The sequence below is a fragment of the Archocentrus centrarchus genome, chromosome 19, assembly GCF_007364275.1.
Source record: "Archocentrus centrarchus isolate MPI-CPG fArcCen1 chromosome 19, fArcCen1, whole genome shotgun sequence".
NCBI lineage: Eukaryota > Metazoa > Chordata > Actinopteri > Cichliformes > Cichlidae > Archocentrus > Archocentrus centrarchus.
In genome coordinates, this window is record NC_044364.1 from 30,811,941 (window position 1) to 30,826,366 (window position 14,426).

Below are 14,426 nucleotides of genomic sequence, written 5' to 3' on the forward strand. Positions count from 1 at the left end.
GGTAATGTGTAGAGCTGTAGTAACTACAGAGGGATAAAGGTAATAAGTCATTCCATGAAGATATGGGAAAGAGCTGATGTAGCTAGGCTGAGAAGAAAGTTAATGATCAGTGAGCAGCAGTATGGCGTCATGTTGAAAAAGGTCATTTTAACCCATTGTTACTACAGATGTGATGTTTCTTTGAACGTGTTGATGGAGAAGTATGGACAAAGTGTCACGGCTGTTGCAGGCAAAGCAGGGAGGACCTCAGAACAGATTTTGTACATAAATTTTATTGTTAATGCTTTTACACAAAGACCTCGAAATATCAAACCCAAAACTAGAAACTTGAAACCTCAAATTTCAAAAACAAAACACACAGCAGACATCCACATACTGTAGATGTGGAAAAGACGCGGACCCGAACAAAGTACAGAGGAAAACTAACGGCTAAAATACACACGAAGAAATCAGGGAGAGTGGAAACAACAGGGAACAACAGGTGAAACAAATGAACCTAATAACACATGGGAAGTAAACTGAACACAACACACAAGGAGCACGAGACTACCAAAATAAAACAGGAAGTGACACACAGACCTAACACAGAAGATGTGACAAGGGAGCAGACATTACACAAAGACACAACAAACTGAGAAAACTAAATTATAAAACACAACCCAAAATTACAACCAAATAGAACTAAACAAAAAGGAACTCAAAACAATGGGCCACCGGCTCAGGACCATGACACAAAGTCAGGAGCTGCACTGTGTCTTTGTGGATCCAGCAAGACAGTGGTGAGGTGTGCGGCAGGAGTGACAGATGGGTTTGAGGTGGAGGTGGGATTACATCGGGGATCTGCTCTGAGCCCCATCTTCTTTGCAGTGGTATTGGACAGGTTGACAGATGAAGTCAGGCAGGAGTCTCTGTGGACTGTGATGTTAACAGTTTGTGATCTGTAGTGTGAGTAGAGAACAGGTGGAAGAGAGTCTGAAGAGGTGGAGGTGGAGATGTTTAAATACCTAAGGTCAACCATCCAAAGCAATGGACAGTGCACAAGAGAGGTGAAGAAGACTGCAGGCAGGGGGAGCAGGTGGAGTCGAGTATCAGGGGTGATTTGTGATGAAAGGAGAGCAGCAAGAGTGAAAGGGAAGGTTTACAAGATGGCAGTGAGACCTGCTGTGATGTATGGCACTAACAAAAAGACAGGAGGCAGCACTGAAGATGTTAAGATTGTGACTGGAGGTGACCAGGATGGACAACAGGAATGAGTACATCTGAGTGAAAGCTCAGGTTGAGTGGATTGGAGATAAAGTTGGAGAGGCAAGGCTGAGATGGTTTGGAGATGTGCAGAGGAGGGGCAGTAGAGATACTGGACAAAGGGTGTTTAATGTGGAGCTGCCAAACAGAAGGGAAAGAGGAAGACAACTGAGGTTCATGGATGTAGTGAAGGACAGAGGATGATGCTGGTGAGATGGAGGCAGGTGATCCACGCTGGTGAGCCCTGAAGAGAGCAGGACAAAGAAGAAGAAGAAACTAGTGTATCCCCATGCTAGAATACTGTTTGGTCTGTTTGTGCTGTTGTCTAGTAAAATAATAAATGATATAATGTTTTTATAAGGTGTTGTAGGTGCATAAATGATCCTTTTAGTCCATTGCTGGGTGATTGCTGGGCAGCATGATGATATTATTATAGGTCATTTATAATTCTGTTTTTGTGGATATAAATTAGATGCTACTATTGTGAAATTGAAATTATAGGTTGAAGGTATTGTAGGTGCCTAAAGGCAAAATTTGTATGTTTGTGTATGATTCAGATTTTTGTTGTTTACTCCCCTGTAATTAATGTTGTCTTTTATTCTTTACACATGTTATTGTTGCGATCTCTGTGACTCTTTTTACCTGGATAAATAAAGGAAATATTTGAACCTGCTGCTAAGTGGCTTCAAGGCAAACTCATCCTAAGGTCTCCTAATTTGCTTTGACTGAATTAAGTTTTTTAGGCATTTTTTATACATTACTGTCATGAAATTAAAAATGATACAATACTATTCTAAGCTGTTATAGGTGCCCAAATTAAAACAAGTCTAAAAACAGGTAATTTTAGCCCATTGCCAGGTGTTTGTTAGACCTCACCATGATACCATAAGATGTCACATAGATAAGAACCTTCAGGGGTCTGGACCCAAACTGGAAGCTACATGGTGACCAGAGAGCATACAAAGTGAATGACATTCCATTATTAAAGCGACAAAATAAATAACCTCAGGGATGAGAAGTGGGCAGGACCCAAGTTTTCTTATCTTCCAGATGAATGACTGAAGCAACTACCAATAAGAGCGCAGGATACAGCTGATTGACATATGGCCTACTAGGGGTTACCTAGGCTACTGGAGCCTGGAATGTCTGCGAATGACCAGCTGTGAGCTTGAAAGCTGTGCATGATGAGCAAATCATTTTCAGTGTGGCTGCAGCTTCAGATGTAACTGTGAGCTGAGTCTGGCTGTTAAACTCATGCTCATGTCTGAGGAGCTGGCAGGCAGTGAAATATATGGAGATTTCATGTGTAATAGTAACATACGCATCTATATATTATAATGTGAAGGAAGTAGAATACAAATGCTGAGTTATATAAATGTTGCATTCTCTCCTAAACATAAACCAGGCCATTTTCCTATGTGAATGAAGCAAGGATTCCCCACCTTGACCTAATGATTAAAGATTTCCTCATGTGTTATTTCAGTTGGACTGTAGACTATTCATCTGGTTGACAGAAACTTGTGCATATTCCATATAAGGCAAGTTATTAATCCTTGTGTCATGTTTTAGATTAGGGTCAGCAGAATTGATTTCTTCTGTGGAATTTACCAAAGAATAAAAAGAAACAGAGAAACCAGGAGGCCAGCAGAAAGATGAAAGCTCAACAGCTGTAATTTTTCACAGTCGCATCAGGAAAATTCATGCACATACATTTATGCATGTGATATAAGAATATATGTATTACCAGGTCATCACTCATTACATCAAAGCAATTACTGGCTCTTTTACTGTTCAATGTTCAATAAATCTATATATTTCAAAAATTAAATCAGGGGTAAAGTAAGGAAGAGTTCTCATTTTTTCTGATGTTTTCAACAATATATTTTTTGTCCACTGGTGAAAGGGAATCCGAATTGATTGCTTTGAATTTGGCTTTGCCTAAAATTCAGGAAAATTGTTTCATGCATGAGAGACAACACTTGATTTTCTTCAGGATTGGAATGATGCTGCAGTTCTGTCAAAGTCACTGCTAAAAGCCACTTAACGATTTTCTCGATTGAAAAAGGCTGAGTTATCGTTAACAATAAGGACAATAAGGATAACTGATAGAGTTCTTGAGGTCATGGCACAGGTTTTGTTTTGCTTATGGTTTGAATGCATTTACCTGTTAGTTGCACAGCCTGTATTGACCTTTTTTCTGTTTTTCTTTTACTAAAGGCTTGTCTTAGACACAAGTACAACCGTGAGACTCACAGCAATACAGCAGGTATTTGAGTGGCAGCAATGCAGACAGATATGAAATTCAATCATCATTTGCAAAGGTTTCAAAAATAACTTGCTATTGTGATTCATGAGTCATTGTGCAGCAGTGTTGTCACTGACTGCTGCAGAAAGTCCAGCAGGGGAAAAAAAAATTATATATATATATATATATATATATATATATATATATATATATATATAGTTTTATTTCTTCATATATGATGATGTCTCCTGAATCTTGCAGCACTCTTTCCTGCCTTTACTTCAATTATCAAAAGTATAAGTACTTATTATGCAAAAAAAGGCTTTTAATCAGTGCTAAACTACTTATTATTACCCTTTGCAGCTTCAGCTCTTCTGGGAAGGCTTTCCACAGGTTTAGGAGTGTTTATGGGAATTTCTGACCATTCTTCCAGAAGCACATCTGTGAGGTCAGACACTGATGTTGGAGAGAAGGCCTGGCTCACAGTCTCCACTCTAATTCATCCCAAAGGTGTGCTATCAGGCTGAGGTCAGGACTCTGTGCAGGCCAGTCAAGTTCTTCCACACCAAACTGGCTCATCCATGTCTTTATGGAGCTGCTTTGTGCACTGGTGTGCAGTCATGATGGAACAGGAAGGGGCCATCCCCAAACTGTTCCCACAACGTTGGAGCATCAAATTGTCCCAAATGTCTTGGTATGCTGAAGCATTAAGAGTTCCTTGGTACCATGCTGGAATTCACTGAGCTCAGTGAATTTATGTACAACGTGTTCCTGCTGGTTTGTCTGCTTGACAAAGTGCAGGCTTTATTAGCAGGACATGGGTACTCCCATGAAAATGACAAGCCACAGATTCCAGCTAGGTTCAAGAGAAAATAGCCAACAAGATGGAAGAAATTTACAGGATGGATTCAAACAGTCAACATAAGATCATTTAGACAGAAAGCTGTTTGTTTTGTATGGAGACACTGCTTTTTGGTGTCTTTTAACTGATGTATATTTTTTAGATTTCACTGGGAAAGCTTGCCTTGCTCACACTGTTTGAACGCCCATGTTGTCTCGCACGAGGCTGTTGCTGCCACAAGACGATTTTGATGTCAATTAATATTGAGCAAATCCATTGTGGGAGTTTTCTGAAGGTTGCTGATCCTCCGTCTGTGTTTCCATCATCACAGAGTTGCAGCTACATTAAAAAAATATGAAAAAGAAAACTCTTTGAATCTATTTCAGCTGCACCTCTCAGTAGGCCAGATATATTCTTTGGAGGGAGTACCAGCATATTTGAAATATATTCCATTTGCTTTTATTGAATTCAAAGCAGCTGAGGTCTGTTTTGTCAAAATTCCCATGGTGAATGATTCAGTTAAGAGTGCATACTGACTGCCTGGCTATCAAGGAGCATGCAGTGTTATTCAGGTATGTAAAAAAGCTCTGTAACTCTCAAGAATATCTTTTTTTTTTTATTTGCTCAAATCTGTGCCTTTGGAGGAGCAGAAGATGATGTCTGGAGTAGAGTGGAATAAGAAGAGTAGAGGGGTTTTAGGGAAAGACAAATGGGAATGAGGAATGGGCCGTCGAGCCCGGTGCTCAGCTAATGGATCATGTGCCTTTCCCTGGAGTTGTTGGCCTTGCCTTTTTTACTGACCATGGTGCCACTGCTCTGTAATTACCTGCAGTGAAGGGATAGCTACTGAGAAGGAGGCCAGCAAAAGAGTAGATAGAGAGGGAGTGAGTAAAGACCAGCAGAACGGAAGACGCTTGTTGAGCCAAGCTCACCTGCAAGAGAAGTAAGTAGCCTTCAGGTTTAAGATTACTTTAGATCAGGGGTCTCAAACTCAGATCACCTGGGGGCCCCTACTGGTTCTGTCATCTCAGTGGAGGGCCACTGTGTTGTTTATATATACGCACACACACACACACACACACACACACAGAGGTGGCATATGTACAGAGATTCTGTACTAAAGTACAAGTACTTGTGTACTTCTTTATTTGTACTTCTTTATTTAAGTAAAAGTAAAAAGGTACAAGCTCTGAAATGTACTCAAAGTAAGAAAGTAAAAGTAGCCGGTTCGTTCAGACGAAAAAACAAAAATACTTTAAGTATTTTCTTTTCAGTGCGGCCCAGTACCAAATGACCTTTGGGCCGTACCTGGGGATATCTGATTTGAATTACATGACAAATGGTTGTCTTAATTGCAGGGGAAAGGGAATTTTTTATTTTTTAAAGTAACTTAAAGGGCCAAATTGTATTCTAAGTTTGACATCAATTCGCGGGCCAGAAGCAGGAGGGCCGGGGGCCAGAAGTGGCCTGCGGGCCAGGAGTTTGAGACCCCTGCTTTAGATTATTGACTCAATCATATAAAGCGTGTGTAAGTTCAATAAGGAAGATCTGTATTCACTTCTGTGCTTTCCTGGTATTCGGCTACTAATTTATTCTTCACATCAATTTTCCATGCTGTCAAACTCAAAGCTGACATCATCGCTCTAGTCCAATCATCTTTCTGCCCACCTAGTACTTCAAGCCAATCAGTCTCCACTTTGCATACTTTAAATCTCACTGCGTACCTGTCATTCTTCCTCATCCCCATCTTCACCTCATCCAAATCACTCACGCCATCCAAACCTCCATCTTCACCACCACCACCAGTGTCTGGACTCCGGAGGCAGGTAATGTTCAGGAGCAATGAAGACGCAGTGCGCTCGGTTTGCCTTCCAGATTGCATCTTATTTAAATTTCCATAAACATTAACAACATTCATGTATGCATTACTTATTCTTTCAGTTCCAGTGTCTTTACAATAAGCATAGAAGTAAGTGTGTTCACACATCAACACTCCACTATCTCCAATGTACAACCTCTCTGTTCAGGTGGGATGACAGTACACAGTTGCCCTTGCATAAGCAATGAAAAGATACTACATGTCTATAGTGCACCTTACAGTCATTCTCAACTGTATTTAAAACGACGCTTTTAGCTGTTCCAATTTACGGCAGACACTGTATCTGTTCTGGATACTGAAACTAAGCAATTAATCACACATTCTTAATAGCACTGTGAAAATAAAATAGTCCTGTATAACATGTGAAACACTCATACACTCATTCAAATTTAACTTTACTTAAAGTGCCAGAACATCTTAACCGTACAGGCAAGTTCCAAATGGACCTACTATTTGCTAAATGACTTAAAAATGGTCTTACTGGGGCAGCATGGTGGCGCAGTGGTTAGCACTGCTGCCTCACAGTTAGAATAACATCTGGAAGGCCTGGGTTCGATTCCTCCTTGGCCCAGGCCTCTCCCTCTCTCTGTGTGGAGTTTGCATGTTCTCCCCGTGCTTGCGTGGGTTTCCTCCGGGTACTCCGGTTTCCTCCCACATTCCAAAGACATGCACTTACTGGGGTTAGGTTAATTGGCTACACTAAATTGCCCATAGGTGTGAATGAGAGCATGAATGTGTGTGTGAAGGGTTGTTTGTCTCTGTGTTGGCCCTGCAACAGGCTGGCGACCTGTTCAGGGTGTACCCCGCCTCTTGCCCTATGACAGCTGGGATAGGCTCCAGCCCCCCCATGACCCTGAACAGGATGAGCGGAAGCGAATGGATGGATGGATGGATGTTCCTACTGATCTCTCCTTAGTGAATTGCTTTTAGTTCCCAAACCCTTTTGAGAACACCCCTCTAACCCTGTTAGCTTGTTGCAGCCATCATAATGTGAGAACTGGTTAACTTGCTGTGGTATTTAATGGAAACCTGAGCTATTATACCCACTGACCTCACCTCTAACTAGAGATAAACAACGCAAAGAGGATATAAAAGAACGCCATAGCCTCAAAGCAAGATTAATGAGTTTGTGAGCTATGTTGAGTCAGAGTTTTCCAGTGTTGTAACTTATGCTGAACACATAACATGATCAGGTCTAAAATAGGCCGGAAGCACCACGTTTGCAATCATTCTTTTATTTACAGGATTCTTTAAGTGCTTTATAGATTCACTGTTGCTGAAATACATTTTGCCACGCTGCATTGTTGCATAAATTTGCATTTATTGAGTCATGAGAGAAAATGTTTAAATGTTTGTTCCTGCTGTAAAATCTTTTTTACATGGCTGGAATTGCAGCTAAACACGAATGAGAAAATTGATCAGATTAGGCTATTAATCACCAAGAATATCCAGTCAATAAAATGAATTTCACTTTGCTCTACCAACAAACTAATGTGGCTTCCACATCTCCTTTATGAGGCAGGAGGGTGCCAGAAATGAATGCACCGAGTCACCTGTAGTGTTTTACTGGATCAAGCTTAAAGTTTCAGAGCTCTAATGTGCAGCTGTTAGTAAATCACAACACCAAAAGTGACCCGAGCAGTAAAATGAAGAATTTGAGATCACATGGCATGATTAGCATTTTTCTGCAGCATTGCTCTCTTGTCTTATATGCAGCAGAAATCTTGCATTTTACTGTTTAATGTTCTTCCCACCTGTTCCTCTGAAAATGCCTCTCGCTGAAACCGATGATGTTCACATTGATTTTGTGTGAAACAAGAGTCAAGTGATGAGTCAAATGCCCCCTTTTATGTGAGGCACCCATAGAGCTTAGGTTAACAGAGAAGGTGGGAAAAACACCTTAGTGATACTCATTATCTTTTACTAGTAGTTTATGTTTTGCCAGTCTAGCTATTGCAATGAAACACTGGCTACACTGAGCTTGCTCTGCAGCAGTAAAACTCAGATCTGCATTTTTTTCTCATGGTAGGCTGGGGGAGTCTTGTCTGAGTACAAAAACAAGTTGTATAGAAGTCCATAAGGAAACAGCCTTAATGCTCACTTTAAATGCTTTCTTGACGAGTTTATGGTCTAACACATCCAACTATTTATATAGTCAATGAAATAGTCACAATTACCTAAAAGTTTCTGCCATTTTCTCTACTTTTCTGGCATTTTGTTTATTTTGTTCACTCTACATTTTGTTCAGTGACAAAGTTTCAAGCCAGACACCCTCTTAACTACTCACTGAAACATTTTAAAATGGCACAGAACACCTTTAAAGATGGTTTCCACTGACTGGAGCACATTCTCAGCACAAGCCTAACAAATGAGTCAGTCTGTTATACAGTGCATTTAAAGACTATATAAATAACTGCAGTCAGCAACTGTCACAATACTGCAAACATTTACTGTATGGGTTTGCACGTTCCTGCAAATGTTTCACAATAAAAGCTTTACTGAGAAAAAACAAACGTTTATGTGCACTGTAGAGCTGAGAATTTTGTAATTTGAAAGAAATCCATAAAGTAGTGCATCAGGAATGCAAAAACAGGGAAATGGGTGTGAAACAAGTGAAGGTTTGCTATGAATTAGAATTAGAAATAAAGAACTGCCTTTAATAAAAGCTCTCTAAATAATCCTGCTACCAGCTGAGGTAAATAAAAGTCACTGTCATGTGGGCTCAAGGGGCAGTTATTATTGTCAGGCACCAGGAAGTTTTGAAAGGATGTTAAAGAAGCAGGTCTTGCAGCCTCAGTATGTGCAAAACAGGCGGTATTTATTTATGAAAAGCCTCATTAAACAAAAGCAAAGAAAAAAGTTCAAATGGAAACGGAAATAAAACTAAACAAAATGCTGCCTCATGGGAAACTGGCCTCTCCTCTCCTCTCTGCTACTGACTTCTTAAACTTCCCAGCTTCACCTGCATAGACCCCACCATTTACAGTCACAGCAGGGGTAATCACAACATGAATCACAAGAACCCACGGTTATATGTAATCCTGCTTCCTGTTGACCTTAAATATGGGTGCCTACAATACATTCACACACTGTACACTGACATATTTACAGAATGTCAGTGACTACAGAAATTGACTGTCCCTGTTCTCCTTTACTACTCTCCTGTGCTGCAGTTACTCACTGATTAACAGCTGAGTCCCAAGAAGAAAAACAGGAAAAGCAGTGATCACAACACTGAACACCTTCAAATTACCAGACCAAGGCCTTATTTCAGGAAGCAGGTTTAGTTAATAACTTTGAGTTTGTTAACCCTGATGTGGGAAACTCCAGGTTTTCTGTTCCAGTTACCAGGGTAACAGACCTTGTGACTGTAGTGTCTGAAATATGTGAAACTGCATGCATGTTGTCTCCTAAAGATGTAGGAATATTCCAGCAAGGGGCTTCTCAGTTTGGGAGCTCATCTGCATTGCTTATCTTTACCAAAGAAGGAAAGATATTGATTGGGGGTCTCTGAGTCCCTCCAAAAACTGGTAGAAACCAGTCTAGGTATGAAAACATGTTTATCAGATGTTAAAGCCTATATAAGGCTGTAAGTTTCTTTGTTCAGGGTGCAGAAGATCATTGGCCTTCCTTCTCACCCAGATGTCTCGAGCATCTGTATTTTGACATTGTCTTTTTGTAATAAACCTTATGTTATTCTATAAAGACTGTGTTGACCAAGAATTTCTTCAAACACAACATCATGGCATCAAGATCAAGAAACCACACGACCTAAATCTGTTGCTGGCAGGTTTTCTTCTACAAACTCTGAGTTTCTCTCTGACTCCTCCCCTCCAGCTGCACCTGAACCAGCTGACTGACAATGTAGGAATCACTGCTTAAATCAAACTTATCTGTACAACGCTTATACACATAGCACACTGATCACTGATCAATCATTTGACATATTATAAGCAGTCACACTGATGGAAGAATGTCTGTCACAGTTTGATCTTGGCAATGATGTAAATATCTGAATGAAGAAGAAACTCAAATGACTTTCAGACTCTAAAACAAAACTAAATGTCTTATAAAGTGAGTTTTTTAAAAGCAGCCTGCAGACAGCCTGTGTTCTGAGTACATTTCACATTAAAATTTGTTCAGATATTAAGATTCAGTCATTAAACTATGTCAGATGACATTGTGAAAGGTTCAGTGTCTGAAATTCAGTCTGAACTTTGACATATTTTCCATCAAAAATCATCTAAATCAGTCTCAGTGGGTGAACCCAGAACCAGACCTCCTCAAAGTTATTTTAGACTCCAACAGATCAGCAAACCGTGTCCATGTTCACTTACATGGCAGGACAGATCCCAAACGAATAAGGATCAGGGATTGAGAATGAATCGGGCTTTGATCCAGTTCAGTTCCAGGCATTTCCCCAGCTCATCTCATCGGGATGGGTACTGGATCTGTTCTGGATCTGTTCATAGCTTCTTATTTTGTCACGATCTGTATTCCTTATTTAAAATGTCTTATCCTTCCGAAAGTATACTGAAATATCTCAAATCTAGCTGACCAGCATATAGACAGTTCTATAGACATTGGTAATATGTTTGCCTTTTCTGATAAAACCTTTACATACATAAAAGACTTGGAAGCTGCCTTGGATTTTTATTTAGTTATTGTTAAATACAACAGTTACTGTTACTTAACTCTTAGTACTAACAGTAAGTCAGTAACCTATTATGATGCGGCTGTCAGGATGCAATCATATATCGGTGAAGGCTGATATTAGATCAAACTATAAATGCTTACAAGTGGAACATTAAAGTAGAGTTTTTCTGTAAATCTCTTTAAGCATTTTTATCCAGGATTGGCAGAAATAATAAAATTCTCTATATTAAAAAGATAATAAAGGGGTACTTGCTACCTGTGTACTTAATACAGGTCTATCAGTATGTGTCTGCTCTGTTTCTGCAGACTTTTATCTTCAGTTTCTGTCACCTACATTTTGTTCCTGTCAGGTTACAACAGAATAATTAGGTTAAAATTAAACATAAAATTAGGAGTCAAGCTCCTATCCTCCTTATCTTTTCTCCAGTTTTTCCTGCCTGTCAGACCTGGCATTGTCATATTACACATGTAATTATTTGGATAATATAAAAATAAATCTATAAATAAAGGAAAAAGAAAAACACTAACAAGAGAAATCTATTGAGAACTTATACAGCTCATCTTGGAAACACAAATATCTTTGGCACAGCACTGCATTCAGATCATGATTCTGATTGCAAAAGCTGCTGGACAACACGGGCTTGGAAAGAAGGAAGGAAGGAAGGAAAGAAAGAAAGAAAGAAAGAAAGAAAGGATTCCAGATTCTAATCAGAATTAGTACTCATAGTTGATCAAATTAACTCTGATTATTTATTCAAGTATGTCCCCCAATTTCCCAGTTCGGGACAATCTGTAAATTGTTATAATTAATTAAATGTATTTTGCAATTTTCTGATTACATTTTTTTTAAAATCTCAATAATGTGTAACATGATTAGTGAGTTGCATTAAAAAAATGGAGGGCAGGTAGGGTAAGGGAGAGTGAGGAGCCAGTGCACTTCCGCTGTACGGTTTTATACTTACCCAAAGTCAGAGCCAGAGTAATTGACAAAATTCGGTTATTTTGTGCTGTAACAGGCGGCTTTGAATGAAAATGTCCCTTTTAAAAAGAACTGACACTTACTCCGTACTCTTTCACTAGCTTTTCAGAGTCTTCGTTGAGATACGAAGGTAGTGCTTGGAGGCTGCAAGATCTTGTTGCAATGTAGTCGTTCTGCAAAACAAAACAGGAAATATACTGCATAAACAATTCATTGACATTAGGAACATGGAAAAGTCCCTAAAAGTGATCCCTGACACAGATATCAACTGCTGGCCAGCCAGCTTTAATGCAGAGGTCACTCATTCATTCATAAAATCCCATTTAGCTACAGGTGCACTTATCAGTTAACAACAAGGGCAGGGATAAGTGTGAAAGCCCACTGATGGCTACAGTCTTATGTGACTTGTGTTAGTGTAACGGTGGATGGTGGGGTGGCAGAATAATTATGCAAACTATCTGCAGCAACTTTAGTATGCAAGTAATTATACACAAACCTTGTCAAATGACAGCCATAAAGTTTTTGATTTTGTGTCCTCCTGCTCCTCCTTTCTTGCGGAGAACTTTGGCCAATCTGTCAGAGTAGTGGCCCAGCTGGGCCATAAACTGATAAGTGGGATGGTGGTAATGCAAGTGAACTCAGCACTTATCTAGGTAAATATTTCAAAAAAGACAAAAAAGAAGTGCAGAAAAAGGTTATACAGCTTAAAAGTCTTCCACAAGTAATATCACAAGATTACATATCAAATTCCAAAACATAGTACATCTGTTTCATATTGCTAGATATATTTCCCAACCCTAATGTAGTACAAATCTTCAGTGATTTTAATCTATAATACCCAGTGTGTAGAATACCTATGTGTTGACCCTCAGTGTATCAAAATTGGTTTAAAATAGAAAATTATATCTACCATCTACTCAACTTCTGAAATAATTTATGCTTTAACTAATTTGCTTAACAACTCTCACGCTTTGTACGATTTTAACCAATTAATAAGCCCACATTATGATGACAGCTGATGCTATGCAAGTGATTGGACACAACTGACAATTAAATGTAGCTGAAGTAACACAGTTTTCAACACTTTGGTTAGTATGTGACATGCTTAAATGACTATGAAGGGTATTCCAAGTTTTAAATACACAAGGGCAATCAGAATAAATGCATGGGTATGGGCGTCTGCTGCTGAAATTGCCATGAGCCAACCTGTAGTGTTTAGTAGATGGATTCTTGTCGATGCAGTCATCCCACAGTTTTTACAAGACCACATTCATATCTGTGGGAAAAAGAAAGTGATATTAGAGTAAAAACATTGAATGCAACATATCCATAAGCTGACTCACTAACGGCGCCAACAGAGCTAACGTTAGCTAATGGCGCTAATGGAGCTAGGGGTGCCAATTTGTATTGGTGGCGTTTACGATACTGCTATCAGAATAGTCACAACTTTACAAAACTACACAAATACATAGTAATGCGTATTTGATAATCAGTCGCTTCAGTGAGTTGACTTTTCAATGTTTTTTTTACGTCCGGTAGCAGAGTTAGCAAAACAGAGTAAGAGTAACGAATTAGCATGGTTCCCCCCCTTTACCTCAGCCTCCACCACAATTTAATGCATACAAAACACATAAAACTATTTGCTATATGAAGTATTGGTAATAAAGAGATATTTACTTACCTTTACTCAAAGGATGACAGCGGATTTTGCAGAGCCGTGTATCTCCATTTGCATTATGACAAGCGGGATAATCATGTGACTGTGAACAAGCGAGATTAAAGAGGATATACGGTGTCCCAAAATGGACAAACCACTCTATTAATGAAATGCTTTCCATTTTATGTAATTTTTACTTTACAGAGTTGAGTTGGGAAAACTTAACCTAGCCAAGTAAACCTGACATTGCACATTTTTACTTTCAAACAATACAACTAACTTAAGTTGATGCAAATAACTCATGGTCTTTGAGTAATCAAAACATAATACTATGTTTTATAGTGGACAACAGTGACATTTCCTTTTATTGAGTGCAGTAGGAGACCAGGGGAACTAAGACAGAGCCAACAAGGCATCAACCCCAACCCCACCTCCTGCAATCCCACCCCTGGCACCCAAAAAAGGTCATAATCCTCAGCAGTCCAGCAGGTGCTTCCCTTACTCGAAATATGTGTAATGTAAATAAAATTGGTCCTAGCACAGAACCCTGTGGATCTCCATAATTAACCTGTGTGAAGAAGACTCCCCATTTACATGAACAAATTGGAGTTTATTAGATAAATATGATTCAAACCACTGCAGTGCAGTACCTTTAATACCTATAGTATGCTCTAATCTCTGTAATAAAATGTTATGGTCAACATTGTCAACGCTGCACTGAGGTCCAACAGGACAAGCACAGAGATGAGTCCACTGTCAGAGGCTGTAAGAAGATCGTTTGTAACCTTCACTAATGCTGTTTCTGTACTGTGAAAATCTGAATATCTGAAAATCCTTAAAAGCCTGTGGTAATGGAAAGACTTCTTTGAACAGTCTAGTAGGAATGGGATCTAATAAACATGTTGCTGGTTTGGAGGAAGTAATTAT

The 14,426-nt window shown here is 39.4% G+C and overlaps 1 long non-coding RNA gene across 1 annotated transcript; it reads right to left on the reverse strand.

The window, feature by feature from the left end:
• Positions 1–12,439: 12,439 nt before the first annotated feature.
• LOC115797900 (uncharacterized) lies at positions 12,440–13,576 on the reverse strand. Its single transcript, XR_004021463.1, has 3 exons — positions 13,524–13,576; positions 13,049–13,118; positions 12,440–12,491 (listed from the first exon to the last, which is right to left on the reverse strand). It is a non-coding gene; the product is annotated as an uncharacterized LOC115797900 (long non-coding RNA).
• Between the last annotated feature and the right edge of the window lie 850 nt (positions 13,577–14,426).